Genomic DNA, 14,090 nt, shown 5'->3' on the forward strand with positions numbered 1-14,090 from the left:
GGGGGTGGGGGTGGGGGTGCTATGTGTATCTGTGAGTGTGCATGTATTTCCGTGTGGACTTGTGTCTGCCTGTGTATACATGAGGTGTAGATTTGTTTATGTGTGTGAAGGAATGTGGGTTTTTGTGAGTGGGGTTTTTATGAGAGTGAGAGAGTTCGGGTGGGTAAGTAGGTGTTGGGGGGTATGAGCTAAACTGATCAAGTACCCTCCGGGTCCATTACAGGACAGCAACAAGGAGGGGAAGTGGCAAAGCAATTGAGGAGCAGGAGACCCCATGACACCAGCTCTTGGCTTCCTTGGGCTGAATATCTGGGTTTAAAGACTCCCCCCATACCAGGGCATCCTGCCTCAAGGGTGGATTCCTTCTGTTGCCCCCTGCTGGACTCACATGAGTTTTCCTTTCCTAAGAGGAGTTCTGGTAGGGTAGTGGGTTGTGTGCTGGACTGCTAACCTCAAGGTCAGCAGTTCGAGTCCACCAGTCACTGGTCAGAAACCCTGTACAGCATCTCTATGAGTCAGAATCGACTGGAGGGCACTTAACAACAACAACAAGAGTGTGCTCTAGACCGAGTAGCTGGAAAGGTCTAGAATCCAAGATCTTTCCAAAAAGAAAGACAGAAGTATAGGCAGATACAGAAAGAAAGACAGAACAAGGCAGGCCATGGTAGAAGAAGAAAGAAGAGGGGGGAACAGACATGAAGATGATGGAGAGAGGAGCGGGAGAGAGGGAGAAGGGAGCCAGCCAGCAGCGTCTCAGCCCATAAAGTCCCTGGAATGGGAGGAAGGGGCGAGAGAGACTCTCTCATCAGCTCAGGCCCAGTCATGGCTCAGTGCAGAGTGAGGCAGGGGGCAAAGGGTTAGAGCTGGTTTTCTTCCAGGAGCTGAGCTGACTGAAGTGACTTGGGGGAGGCTTTTTGGAGAAGAGAGACAAGAAGAAGGGTAAGGGGGAGGGAAAGTGAGTTTCTTTCTCTTGGGGGTGGGTAACTCAGGGGAATGACATCAGAAAAAATTTCAGGGGATGCTCAAGGGATAAGGAGTAAGCCCTCCAAGCTAACTGGGAAATCCCCATCTTCCTGAACCCCTCTTTTAGCCTCCAGTTGTAGAAGTCCTCAGTGCTCCTTCTCTGGGACACTCTTGAAGCCTCCTTTTTCCCTGTATGTGGGGAATGAATGGGCAAGGCCTACTGCCTGTAGAGTACTGTGCTGGGATTGCACTGTGACATCTCATTTAATCTTCATAGCAACTCCTCAAGGTAAGAATTCATGTCCTCACTTCAGAGAAAAGGGAAGGGGCTCAACAGACTTCCCCCCAACCACACTGAGAGTGTAGAGCCAAGATCTAAGCTACCACTTACTGACCCCAGGGGCCAAGGTTTTCCCACTACCCTCTGCTGCCTCCTGAGATTCAGTCTATCCCAGACCTGCCCTTGCCACTAGCTCACAAAATGGGATCTGGGGCCCCGAGGCCAAACTGGGGGAGCCTTTTGGGGCACCAGTCAAGAGACTGGGAGTGAACAGCTGCTCTCCCAGCTACCCAGGAGTTAGAGAAGGCCCCTCCAGGGCTCCCTGGGACCTTACCTTCCCTCTCACCCAGAAGCTGGTGGCTAAGATCGCTGAGGCTCACGGACAGGTTAGCTTTGCCCTCAGGTCTGATTTCTGTTTCTAGGACCTTTTCGAGTAGCTGTGCATTATCCATTTTCACTTCATCCAAATTGTGACTTGAAACTCAGGATTTGGGAGTGGGGGCTTCTTTCTCTTGGTCTGAAAGTCTGAAAAATGGAAGGTGAAGAGACCTGGGCATCTAAGCCTCCAAACAGTCAATTATGTTGAATTTTGCAGATTTAAACTTCGTAGTACCAAACATCCCTGGCTGAAAGTCCACAGATCTCAACACCCAAGTCCCCACATCCAAGTGGACAATCTGAGCTGGAGGAGGGTGGAGAAGGGGGTCTGCACCACCGCATGATTAGCTCTTCAGGGCCCTCATCCCTAATTAATTGCTTTCAGTCCTCCCAACCCAGTGAGGTCTCTGCCCTTCCTTACCACCCAAAGTTCAGCTTGGTCATCACACCCACACCCCCATCCCAGACAAGTCACATAGGCACCATTGCCCACTCAGGTCAGTGATAACTGGGTGATCACAACAGGGGGTCTGTGGGCATGTGGGGGAGGGGCAAGGGGACAGGCCTGGGGCCGAGGAGAAGGTAGCGCGTTCATTTGAATAATGGGCAAAATCAAATTAATTCTACATTAAATAGTTGTGAATAAAGGGTTGAAGTCAGCAGTTTCAAACTTGTTTTCCTTAATTACTTTCCGTGTTTAATGTCATTAAGAAGATTAAAAATTCATTAACAAGAGTACTAAAGTGGCAAATCAGGAAAGCGATCACTCCAGGTTAGAAACTCCGCTGAGGCCGCACAGAGAGTCTTCTGCAGGGGGGCATGGGTGGGGGTGGGGGTGGGGACAGACACACACACACACACACACACACACACACACACACGCATGCACACACTCCTGCACTCCCACACTGATACTCAGCAACAACTTCAACACTTGTCCATATGACCATGCATTCACACACACACTCAGATGTTTTCCTCCCATGCATACTCAGAACTTCCATGATTATGGAGAAGGAGAGAACGAGCATCTATAGCTAATCAGGCCCCCAACTTTACAAGCCCGTCTCCTCTAGGGTCACTGAGTGGAAAGCAACGCAACAACAGTAAGTTTGGTTCTCCTGAGAAGAATTCAAGATCACTCTTTAGTGACAGCTCTTTTATGGCCACAGGAACCCTTGCCATCCCAGCCGTCTCAGAGCTCAGCGTCTGGGCTCCTAGTCTCTCCCTGTCTCCCTTTCCCTCCCCTCACACACTGGGCAAACCCAGTTTCCTGGGAGGAGCTTCTGTCTTTGAGTCTTAATTATCCTGAGAAAGGATCCCTTTTGTCTCTTTTGCATATTGGGAGTGTGGGGGACTGAAGGGTGGGGGGTGCCAGGAGAGAAAGGGGAACCTAGTCAGGAAGAGCTTAAGGTAGAAAAGAGGTGGAGAGGTGAATCAAAGAGTCCTGACCCCAGTCATCTCTGCTACCTCACTCATTAGTAAAGGCATAGTAATGCCTTTTCTCCCTGTCTGATTGGCTGACCCTCTTCTTCCCAAATCCAGACTTCCCTCCTCCTCTGCCCGTAGAGGCATCCGGATGTTCTTCCCTTGGCTATTACCATCTCTCTTAGTACTTTTCCATCTTTTACTCTAGGTCCTGTCCTCAAGAATCCTGTGCCTAAGTCACTTTGTGTACACCTGACCTGTTTGCACCTTTGTGGCTGTTGTAGATGTCCAGGTGTTGGTGATTGTGTGTGTCTGTAATTGTATGTGTCAGGCTGTGTGAGAAAGTCACAATCTCAGCTCACTATGTTAATCTTAAATGCAACTGGACAAGCCCATGAAGAACCCCATTAGAATGAGTCCTATCTTTTAACAGATGCGAAAACGAAGTTCTAAAAAGATAAAGTTGCATTCTTAGGTATAGACCCAAGAGAAATGAAAACTTGCACAAGAGTGTTCATAGCAGCATTACTCATAATAGCAAAAAAGTGAAATTAACTATCCCGTTCAAAAACAACAACAACAAAAAAGCCCACTTGCCATCAGATCTATTCTAACTTATGGCGAGCCTTAGGATTTCACAGTAGCATTGTGCTCCACTGGGTTTTCCTGGCTATAACCATTCAATAGCAGATGACTAGGTCTTTCTTCTGAGACTCATCTAGGTGAGTTGGAACTGCCAACTTTTCAGTCCGTAGCTGAGTGCTTAACTGTTTGCACCACTCAGGTACTCCTGGAAATAACCCAATGCCCATAAAGTCATGAGTGGACCATGAAATACTGTTCAGCATTAATAAAGATGCAACAACACAGATGAACCTTGAAAACATGGGGCCAAGTGAAAGAAGCCACTCACAAAAAGACCATATATTCTATGATTCCCACTCTGTAAAGTATTCAGAATAGGTAAATATAGAGAGACAGAAAATAGATTCGTGCTTGCCTAGGGTGAGGTGGAGTTAGAGAGGTGGGAAGGAAAGAGGAGAGACTGCTAATGAGCTCAGGGATGTTTTGGCAGGTGATGACAAAATTTTTCTCAAATTGCTTTTAGTGACAGTTGAACAATTCTTTGTTCAATGTAAATATTAAAAACCATTGAATTGTACACTTGGAAGAAATGAATTGTGTGGTCTGTGAACTATATCTCAATAAAGTGGTACTAAAGTAAAAAGACTTGCACAAGGACCCCCAACAAATGTGAAGTAGAGCTTGTACTAGACGTCGGTCCCTTGACTCTCAGCTCAGTGCCCTTTTCATAAGACCTGTTGTTGTTGTTAGGTGCCATCGAGTCGGTACCGACCCATAGCAACCGTATGCACAGCAGAACGAAACACTGCCCGATCCTGGGCCAACCTCACCACTGTTGCCACGCTTGAGTCCATCGATGCTGCCACCTGGCTAATCCATCTCGTTGGGCTCTTCCTCTTTTTCTCTGACCCTCCACCTTACCAAACATGATATCCTTCTCACAATGCCTCAAACATCTTGCAGTTAGATTCACCACCTCAGCAGAGACTTGGAGGTCAAAATGGCATATCTAGCAGTGTGGGTATGTGTCCACAGGGCACCCCGGTTTTTCTGCAGGGTTGTTAGGTTTCTCCCTGTGATGGTGTATCTTACCATGTATGTGCACATATGTACATGTGGTTTCTGCAGCTCTGGAGTCTCAAGTGTGGCTCTCACATCTACCTCCAGGCCTGTGGAGCTCTGAATCACGAGTTTCTCTGTCTGCTTGAGAATGTTTGTGTCCACCCATGCATCAATACTTGTTGGCTGGATCTCTGTCTGTCTGTGTTTGTTGGTGTGTGGGGGCATGCCCGTGTCTCTGAATACCAGTCTTTGTGTCGGTTCCCATGATTTCATGCGAGTGTGTGTTCATGAGTTCAAGCATGTCAGCATTTCTGCCAGTGTAATGTGTTGCTTTGGTGCTGTGGAATCCTGGTGTGGTGCTGTGGGTTAATGTGCAGGACTACAAGGTCAGTTTGAATCAAAAGGTTGGCAGTTCAAGCTCACCAGCTGCTTCTCAGAAACCCTGTACAGGATCACTATGAGTCGGAACCAACTCCACAGCACTTAACAACAACAATGTGTCTCTGTGAGTGCCCATAGGTTTCTTCTTGTGTCAGCTTCTGAATCTGTGTTCCTTTCTGGGTCTCTTGTCTGTGATGTGTTTTGGTGGGCCTCTGCACGTGAGGACTCTGGCATCCACACAGATCTGTTTGTGTGGATCTATGTATTGGAGCTATGGTTCTGTCTGTCTGAGTCTGTGTGTCTGAGCCCCTCCCCCAGGCACCAGCCTCAGAAGATGCCTGCCTCCCCACCCCCTGCCTCTGACAGCCACGGAGAGAGCAGAGAGAGTAAATTCATGGCTGCCCGGCTGGGAAACAGGCGGCTGCAATGGAAAGGAAGCATGGATTTGCATATTGAATTAAAATTAAGAGCTAATTATGCAAATAAATTATGACATTTGGCAGGAGAATTTGCTTCAAGATCATTTATTACGTTCTTTTTATAACAGTGTGAGCATTTAACGGTCAAAGACAATATTTTAAGGGAAAATTAACGCAAGATTATTAACCTAAAAACAATTCCACGTTAATGAGATAGTGAGCTGGTCCCCCCCACACACCTGGGCAGGTCTACGGCTGGGCTGGGAAGTCCTCTTTCTCCTCCCTTCCCTCCTTCCCCCAGTCTGCAAAGAATGGGGAGTTGGGAGAGGCTCCAAAGAAGGAAGAGGAAGTCTTTGGGGTCTATTACCTTTTTAGGTGGGGAGAAGTGGGAATGTTGAACTGAGTTTAGAGTCATGCACTGTGTTGAGGAGGTCACACCAAGGATTAACTATGACCCCACTCCCAGACATCCCCAGTCCAATTATAAAAAAACATGATCCTGGCCCTGGAGCCCCACAACCTAAAAATGTAAATCCCAGTTGGGATGAGAACCTAGACCCACCTATAAAACCCACTACCACTGAGACCATTCCAACTCATAGTGACCCTACATAGGGTTTCTGAGACTGTAAATCTTTACGGGAGCAGACAGCGTCATCTTTCTCCCGGGGATTGGCTGAAGGGTTTGAACCACTGACCTTTCAATTAGCACCCAATGCCTAACCCACAGAGCCAATTGGGTTGCTTGTAACCTGGACAGTGGGGTTTAAAAGGCCTGGCTATGCCCCTCAGAGCAAAACCCCTTCCAAGACTAAGACTCAATGGGAATACACACTCTGATTGGTGACCATGTTTGTCACTGATAAGGGGAAGTGAGGGAAAAACAGCAATGAAGCTGTGAGCTAAGCCCTACAACATTTAATAGATTCCTGTGAACCCAGGTCTCCCAGTTGGAGACCTGGTTGGCCAACAGTGTGGCAAGACCTAGGGACTCTTGGGCCCAGAGTCAGTGACATAGCCACATAGGACTAGAGTGGAGAGTGAAGTGCCCAGCTGATAAGAAGAGAGGGCATATGCACAAGAACACCCACACTTGCAGATAATACCCACTTGACCTGGCTTCAATGACTGGATGATCAGAGCTCAACTAAAAGAAGAAAGAAGAGGAAAAAAAAAGAGTAATCTGATACAATTTGGTGAACTTGACCTACACCTATGGATGCAGTAGCTCAAAAGAGGGAACAAACCTTTACAGCGAGGATCATTCCTACCCCCTCCATACACAGGGATGGGCAACTTGGACATTGGCTACCCAAAATGGGGGGGGGGGGAGCCTTAAAAGGCAAGAAGTGACTGGCTTATAAGCTTTCAAGAGGGACTCTAGATCCAGAGGATGTGGATGAAGGTAGAATCTCCACTGAGTAGTATCCAATCTGTCTAGGCGGGGCTGATGAAAGGAAATGCGGATAGGTCTCTTGTGATACAATAGTGAATAATTGTTATCAGGACTGCTTGTGAGGGTTGGAAATGTAAAGGTAGATGTTTTGTAGCAAGGAGGGGAGTGATTAATTTTGCAGTCTAGGAGCGGAGGTCCCTGGGACCATCAAGAGAGAAGAGCGGAGAGTGGGATCCTACCCAGAAAAGTAGTGATGCCAGAGATGGAGGCAGAGATGATGACGTAGAGCGATGGAGTGGCTGGGTACTCTAGACCCAGAGAGGGAGAGGGGCTGTATGCTGATGACCAGGGGTTGATGATACATGGAGGGGATTGTAACCATGGCAATGAAAAATATATGATAGGATGAATGTTAAAGCTAATGTTCTCCCATGTAAACTATCACATAATTCACAATAAAACATTAAAAACAAAAGGCCTGGCTATGTCCCCTTAACAGCTCCTAACTCTTCCTTCTCCCAGATTGTAGAAACCCAAACTCCCTGGTGTCCCCCAGATTCTGGGCCCCATTTTTTCTCACTTTTCCCATGGCCCTAATTGGTCTGCCTAGCTTTCCTGTTTAAGGGGTGGCAAGGAGAATGGAACCTTCATCTGGATTTCTCAAGTGTGGAGTGAACCCTAAAGGAAGTTGTGCCTGATATCCTCTAAAACCCAAAACCAGAGTTGCTGCTCTCACATCAGTTCTGACTCGTGGCAACGCCATTTGTTCCTCAGTAACCTGCTTTCTAGGGTTTTCTTGACTGTAATCTTTGCTGAAGCAGATTTCCAGGCCCTTTTTCCCCATGGCGCCACTGGGTCGGTTTGAATTACCAACCTTTAAGCTAGTAAGCAAGAGCAAACTGTTTGTACCACCCAGGGATTTGGATGTTCTTCAAGGGCACCACTTTCTCCTTCCTTTGTGAGGGGAGGAACAGTTTGATCTATCTGATCCCTCTGCAGACTGCTCTTGCAGTGTGGGTCCCTAAAAGAGTCTCTCTCACAACTGCAAGGTCTCCCCACAGGCTACTTTGCTGGGTGAACACCTGTAGTTTCCAGAATGTCCTTTTTCCTATGCAAACATACGCCTGGGAGGTGAGATGCTGTTTGCTACCTGTCACCACCAGATGCCATTCTTTGGTCTCTCCTGGAGTGGCAGGAAGGAGGTGTAGGATGCACCTCCAGACCCAGCATCTCATTTGAGTTGTGCAAATCTCTAATGACGCAGGAGGCAGGTGTCACTGGGGTAGGGCAGAGTGATAGAAAAGACTATGGCTTTAGACTTAGGGGACTCTTGGGCTCAAGAGTCCTGGGGTCATAGCTTTCCTCTGCCATTCGCAAGCAAATCACTTCACCCTGTCCTGCCTGTCTCTCCCTGCCCTGTGCCTTGGGTCTGCACGGTGTGTGTCAGTTGTCTCCCTAGGATTTGGCCAAAAGGGGTCCCAACAGGAGATGAGAGGAAGGAGATAGTGGCCAGGTACTTGCTTACCTGGTTCCTTCCCTCTTGGTTGCTGTGTATTGGCTGTGGTTGTATTCTCAAGGCCATGTCTCCTGCCAGGCAGTCCTCTCCAGACAGCTTTCCCATGTTGTTGTTGTTGTTCTTAAGTGCCATTGAGTTGTTTCTGGCTCAGAGCCACCCCTAGGTTTTCTAGAAGCAGCTGGTAGGTTTGTACTTGCTACCTAGAAATTAGCAGTCCAGTGCTTATCTTACAGTGCCACACCAGAACCCACATGACGAGGTAACAATACACATCAGTGAGATTATGTGCTTTGTAATCAAGAGAATACAAATCCAAATGCTTGTTCCCAGGTAGAAACTAGACCAGGAATTAAGCTACTTTCAAAACCATCTCTATGTCTGTGTGACCTTGAATAAGTCACCTCCCCTCTTTGAGCCTCAGTGTTCTCACTGATAACATTCAAGGACTGCACTTCTAACTTAAGGTCCAGTTGTACAAAGTGCTGATTCTATTATGTTGCCATTTTGAGAAGAGAGGTCAAGTGACTTGCCCAAGGTCATACTGCATGTTCTTGGCCACCTGCCCATGAGCCTCAGAGTCTACCTGGGGTATAAGGAAGCTGGGTGGGATTCACTATTGGACCTTGGAGCCCTGATAGAGTAGACAGAGCTGGCCACAGATGCCTAGGCAGGGAGATTGCTCTCAAGTCCAAACTTCCCAGGGCAGGGAGGGCTATATCCTGGGGGTGAGGGAAGTGGATTATTAATAACAACACTAATAAGAGAGAGAAAACAAAGCCAGCAAGCCTGAGCATTTTTTAAATAAAGAAATTTCCCTCATCTCGTGGTTAATTTAAAAGGTTTATTTCTTGAAATGAATCCTCTTCATCAAACCCCCGATCCTTGAAGATTGGAGGCGACTGCGAGTGCCGGTAATGAATTGATTTGTAATGTGAGTGGTACAGCGCCCTCCCGTCCATGCCCACTGTGGGCCCTTAATCCGTGGTGTTTAAAGGGAAATGAGCTTTGACATCTCTCGGCCTGAAATTAAGCAGCACAGTGGGCCAGAAGGTAAGGCCCGGGCCCAGACATAGTGGATGCCTCTACCTGCTCCCAGCACCTCTCTCTCTCCCTTTAGAGGGGGATCAGAGGAACCTCCCACAGCTTCAGCCATCTACAGCCACCAGACCCACAACCATATGGACAGATACACCTACACACCCACACTCATAGATAGTTACATTGACTCATAATCAAACTACAGTTGCATTTAGACACACAATCCCTAAATGTGCATTTAGTCACATAAACAATAGTTCCTTTCAGGCATGACATTCAGAAACATAATTATACAAATCACCCATGTTTATTAATAAAAGGCATCCAATCCTAGAAGTGCATCCAGAATTGGTTATATAGACACACAGGCACAAACCCTGAACATGAGACCCACACTTATATAGGCATGCCAATTAATTGGTGAATATTTGACAATGTGAGAGCAGGGCAGCAACATAGTAGAAAGAGTGTGGGATTTGAGCCACACAGCTGGGTTTGAATCTAAATCCCATTGGTTTCAACCTGTTTGACCTCTCTCAGTCTCAATGTCCTCATCTGTAGAATGGGGCGATGACACATCCCTCAAGAGGCATTTGTGAGGACTATCTTAGGTAATAATGGAGTCCTAGTGGTGTGGCGCTGTGGGCTAATGCGTCAGACTGCAAAGTCGTTTGAACTTCAAGGTCGGTGGTTCAAGCTCACCAGCTGCTCCTTGGAAACCCTATACTGGGTTGCTATGGGTCGGAATCGACTTGATGGCACTTAACAACAACAACAACAAAGTGTGGCACTGTGGACTAAAGCACTGGGCCACAAAATCAGTTTGAACCACAAGGTCGGTGGTTTAAACTCACCAGCTGCTCCTTGGAAACCCTATACAGGGTCACTATGAGTCAGAACCGACTCAACAGCACTTAACAACAACAACATCGTAGGTAACACACATAAGATACTTTTAAAATGTTAGCTTCATGACTGAGGTCAGGTATGTTGAGTATGTAATAGAACTTTGGCAAGGATCTTCTCTGTAAACCTTCACTCAATTCACAACAAAACTTTTTTTTTTTTTTAAAGGACTTTGATATCAAGTGGCTGTTCACTACATGCTAGGTATTACAATCAACGGGGCAATGTGTTTCAATGGTAGAATTCTTGCCTTCCATGCAGAGACCCATGCTGAGTCCTGGTATGACACTGTGGGATAATGCACTGGACCACAAGACCGGTGGTTCAAATTCACGCTCCTCAGAAACCCTATACAGGGTCACTATGAGTTGGGACCAACTTGAAAGCATTTAACAACAACAACAACATGCAGAGACTGAGGTTTGACTCTCAGCCAACTGTGTCTGTCATTAGAGACTTACATGTTACCATAATATTGAACAGATTGCAGCTGAGCTTCCAGACTAAAACAGACTAGGAAGAAAAGGACCTGATGATCTACTTCTGAAAATCAGTCGATGAAAGTCCTATGGGTCATGATGGTCCAGTTTGCCCCTGGCCATGGGGATGGGACAGGATCTGGCAGCATTTCTTTCCATTGTGCATAGGGCTGCCATAAGTCAGGTCAAATCCATGGCCACTAACCACCATAACAACATGACCACAGTCATCATCCACTAACTAGATCCCCAACACCTACTAGTTCTACACAAGATCATAATGAATAATATTCAAGACACAACAACCCTATGCACAACCGAATGAAATGCTACCCAGTCCCCTTCCATCCTTACAATTGTTGCATGTACTGTGTCAACCTAGCTTGCTGAGGGGTTTCCTCCTTTTCACTGGCCCTTCTCCAGGGACTGGTCTCTTCTGATGACACGTCCAAAGTAGGTGAGAGGAAGTCTCGCCATGCTCACTTTTAAGGAGTGTTATGACTTCTTCCAACACAGATTTGTTTGTTCTTCTGATAGCCCATGGTATGTGTATTCAATATTCTTCGCCAACACTGTCATTCAAAAGCATCAATTCTTCTCTGGGCTACTTTATGCCTTGGCCAGCTTTCACATATGTAAGAGAATTGTGACTTCCTCAAAGTGACACCTTTGCTTTTTAAAAATTTTAAAGAGTTTTGCAGCAAATTTGCACATACAATATGTCATTTGATTCTTAATTGCTGCTTCCATGAGCATTGATTGTGGATCCAAGTAAAACGAATTCCTTGACAACTTCAAAATTTTCTCCATTTATAATGATGTTGTTTATTGGTCCAGATGATTTTCTTTCTTTTTATTTTTTCTTATGTTGAGGTGTAATCCATATTTAAGGCTGTCCTCTTTGGTCTTCATAAGTCAGTGTTTCAAGTTCTCTTCACTTTCAGTAAGAAAGATTGTGCTAACTGCATAGTGCAAGTTGTTAATGAGTCTTCCTCCAATCCTGACGACACTGTCTTCTTCTAGTCCAGCTTCTCAGGTTATTTGCTCAGCATACAAATTGAATACAACCAATATCAGATGGAATAAATAAGGTTAAAAGAATATAACCCTGATGCACAGGTATAGCACTGTGGATCAGCACTGGACTGCAAACTACAAGGTCGGCAGTTCAAACCCACCAGCTGCTCCTCGGAAACCCTATACAGGGTCACTATGAGTTGGAACCAACTCGATGGCACTTAACAACAACAACAACAACAACATCTTGTTTTGTTTTAATGACTGCCTTTTGGTCTAAGGACAAGTTCTGCATGAGAACAATGAAGTGCTCTGGAATTTTTATTCTTCAGAGTGTTATCCATAATCTGTTATGATCCACACAGTTGGATACCTTTGCATAGTCAATAAAACACAGGTAAACATCTTTCTGGTATTCTCTGCTTTCAGCCAAGATAAATCTGATACCAGCAATGATAGGCATCATTCCACTTTCTTTCCTGAATCTGGCTTGAATTTCTGGCAGTTCCTTACTGATGTAGAGCTACAGCCATTTTATTTTTATCTTAACAAGACTTTCCTTGTTTGTAATGTTTATGATGGTGGTGGTGGTGTGTCATTCAGTGGGTTCCAACTCATAGTGACCTAGTACAGGGTTTCCAAAGCTGTAAATCTTTATAGGAGTAGAAAGCCTCATCTTTCTCCCTTGGTAGATTCAAACTGCTAACCTTGAGGTTAGCAGCCCCGCTTATAATCCACTACACTACCAGGACTCCTTGATATTAATGATATTGCTTGATAATTTCCACATTCTGTTGGATCACCTTTCTTTTGAATTGGCACAAATACGGATCTCTTTCGGTCAGCAGGCCTAGTAGCTGTCTTCCAAATTTCTTGGCATAGATGAGTGAGCAGTTCCAGCACTACATCCATTTGTAGAAACATCTCAGGTATTCTATCAATTCCTGGAGCCTTGTTTTTTTACCAATGCCTTCAGTACCATTTGGACTTCTTCCTTCAATACTGTTGATTCTTGATCATATGCTATCTTCTGAAATGAATGAACATGGACTAATTTTTTTTTTTTTTTGAGTCATGGATTTTTATTTTTTTTAAATTGAGTTTTTATAGAAATAGGGACATGAGTAGTGACACAGAAGTTCAATCTTAAAAGATTTAAACATCTTAAGAAAGCAGTGAATGACTGTCCTCACTGCCAAAGCCTGCCTGGGAGAGCCAGAGATCTGTTTGCTCTTGTTCTTGAGGCTCTTTTTCTTTCTCTCTCTCTTTCTTTCTTTCTTTTTTTAAAAAAGAGCTTTTCTTGTGAATTGAGTGATAGGCTACATGGCAGAACATCAGTTTTGCACTCAATCAATTGCAACTTGTTTCATTGCTATGATTACAATCCTTTCTTGTGCCGTCTGTTAACAGTATTTGCCTCTATGCCCTCTTTTTTTATGTACACAAATACACATAAGAATATATAATCATTAAAACAACCAAAGGGCACATTTTGCAGACCAACCCCCTGCCTGTCAGCACACAGTCTTTCTCTTTCCATGAATCGAGAGTCCTGAGATGCTCAATCTCTCCAGGACCAATTATATTTGATTCAGGGACTCTGTGTATTCCTTCCACATTCTTTTGATGCTTCTTGTTCAATATTTTGCTCATGATGTTATGCTTTTGTTAAGTGCCATCGAATAGGTTGCAACTCGTAACTCCCCTGTATAGGGTTTCCAAGGAGTGGCTGGTGTGGTTGAATCAACTGACCTTGTGGTTAGCACTCTAGTGCTTATCCTACAGCTTCATACAAGGACTCCACAGAATCCTTCAATATTGCAACTTTAAGACTTGATATGTTTCTTCTGTTCTTTCTGCTTGAGAAATATATTCTTCTCTTTTGGCTTTCTAACTTCAGGTTTTTGTACATTTCATTATAGTGTTTTCCTTTGTCTTCTCAAGCCACACTTTGATGTCTTCTGTTCAGCTATTTTACTTCATCATATCTTCCATTTGCTACGCTATGTTCAAGGGCAAGTTTTCAGAGCCTATTCTGACATCCTTTTGGCTTTTTCTTCTTACCTTTTTAATGACCTTTGCCTTATTCATGTATGATCTCCTTGATGTCAACCCACAACTAATTGGGTCTTCGGTCATTAGTGTTCAGTATTTCAAATCCCTTCTTGTGATAATATGGTGTCATTTGATATAATACCAGAAGATGAGCAATTCAGGCTAGACAGCACTCAAAAAAATAACT

This window comes from Chrysochloris asiatica, unplaced genomic scaffold (genome assembly GCF_000296735.1).
Source record: "Chrysochloris asiatica unplaced genomic scaffold, ChrAsi1.0 scaffold00003, whole genome shotgun sequence".
Lineage (NCBI taxonomy): Eukaryota > Metazoa > Chordata > Mammalia > Afrosoricida > Chrysochloridae > Chrysochloris > Chrysochloris asiatica.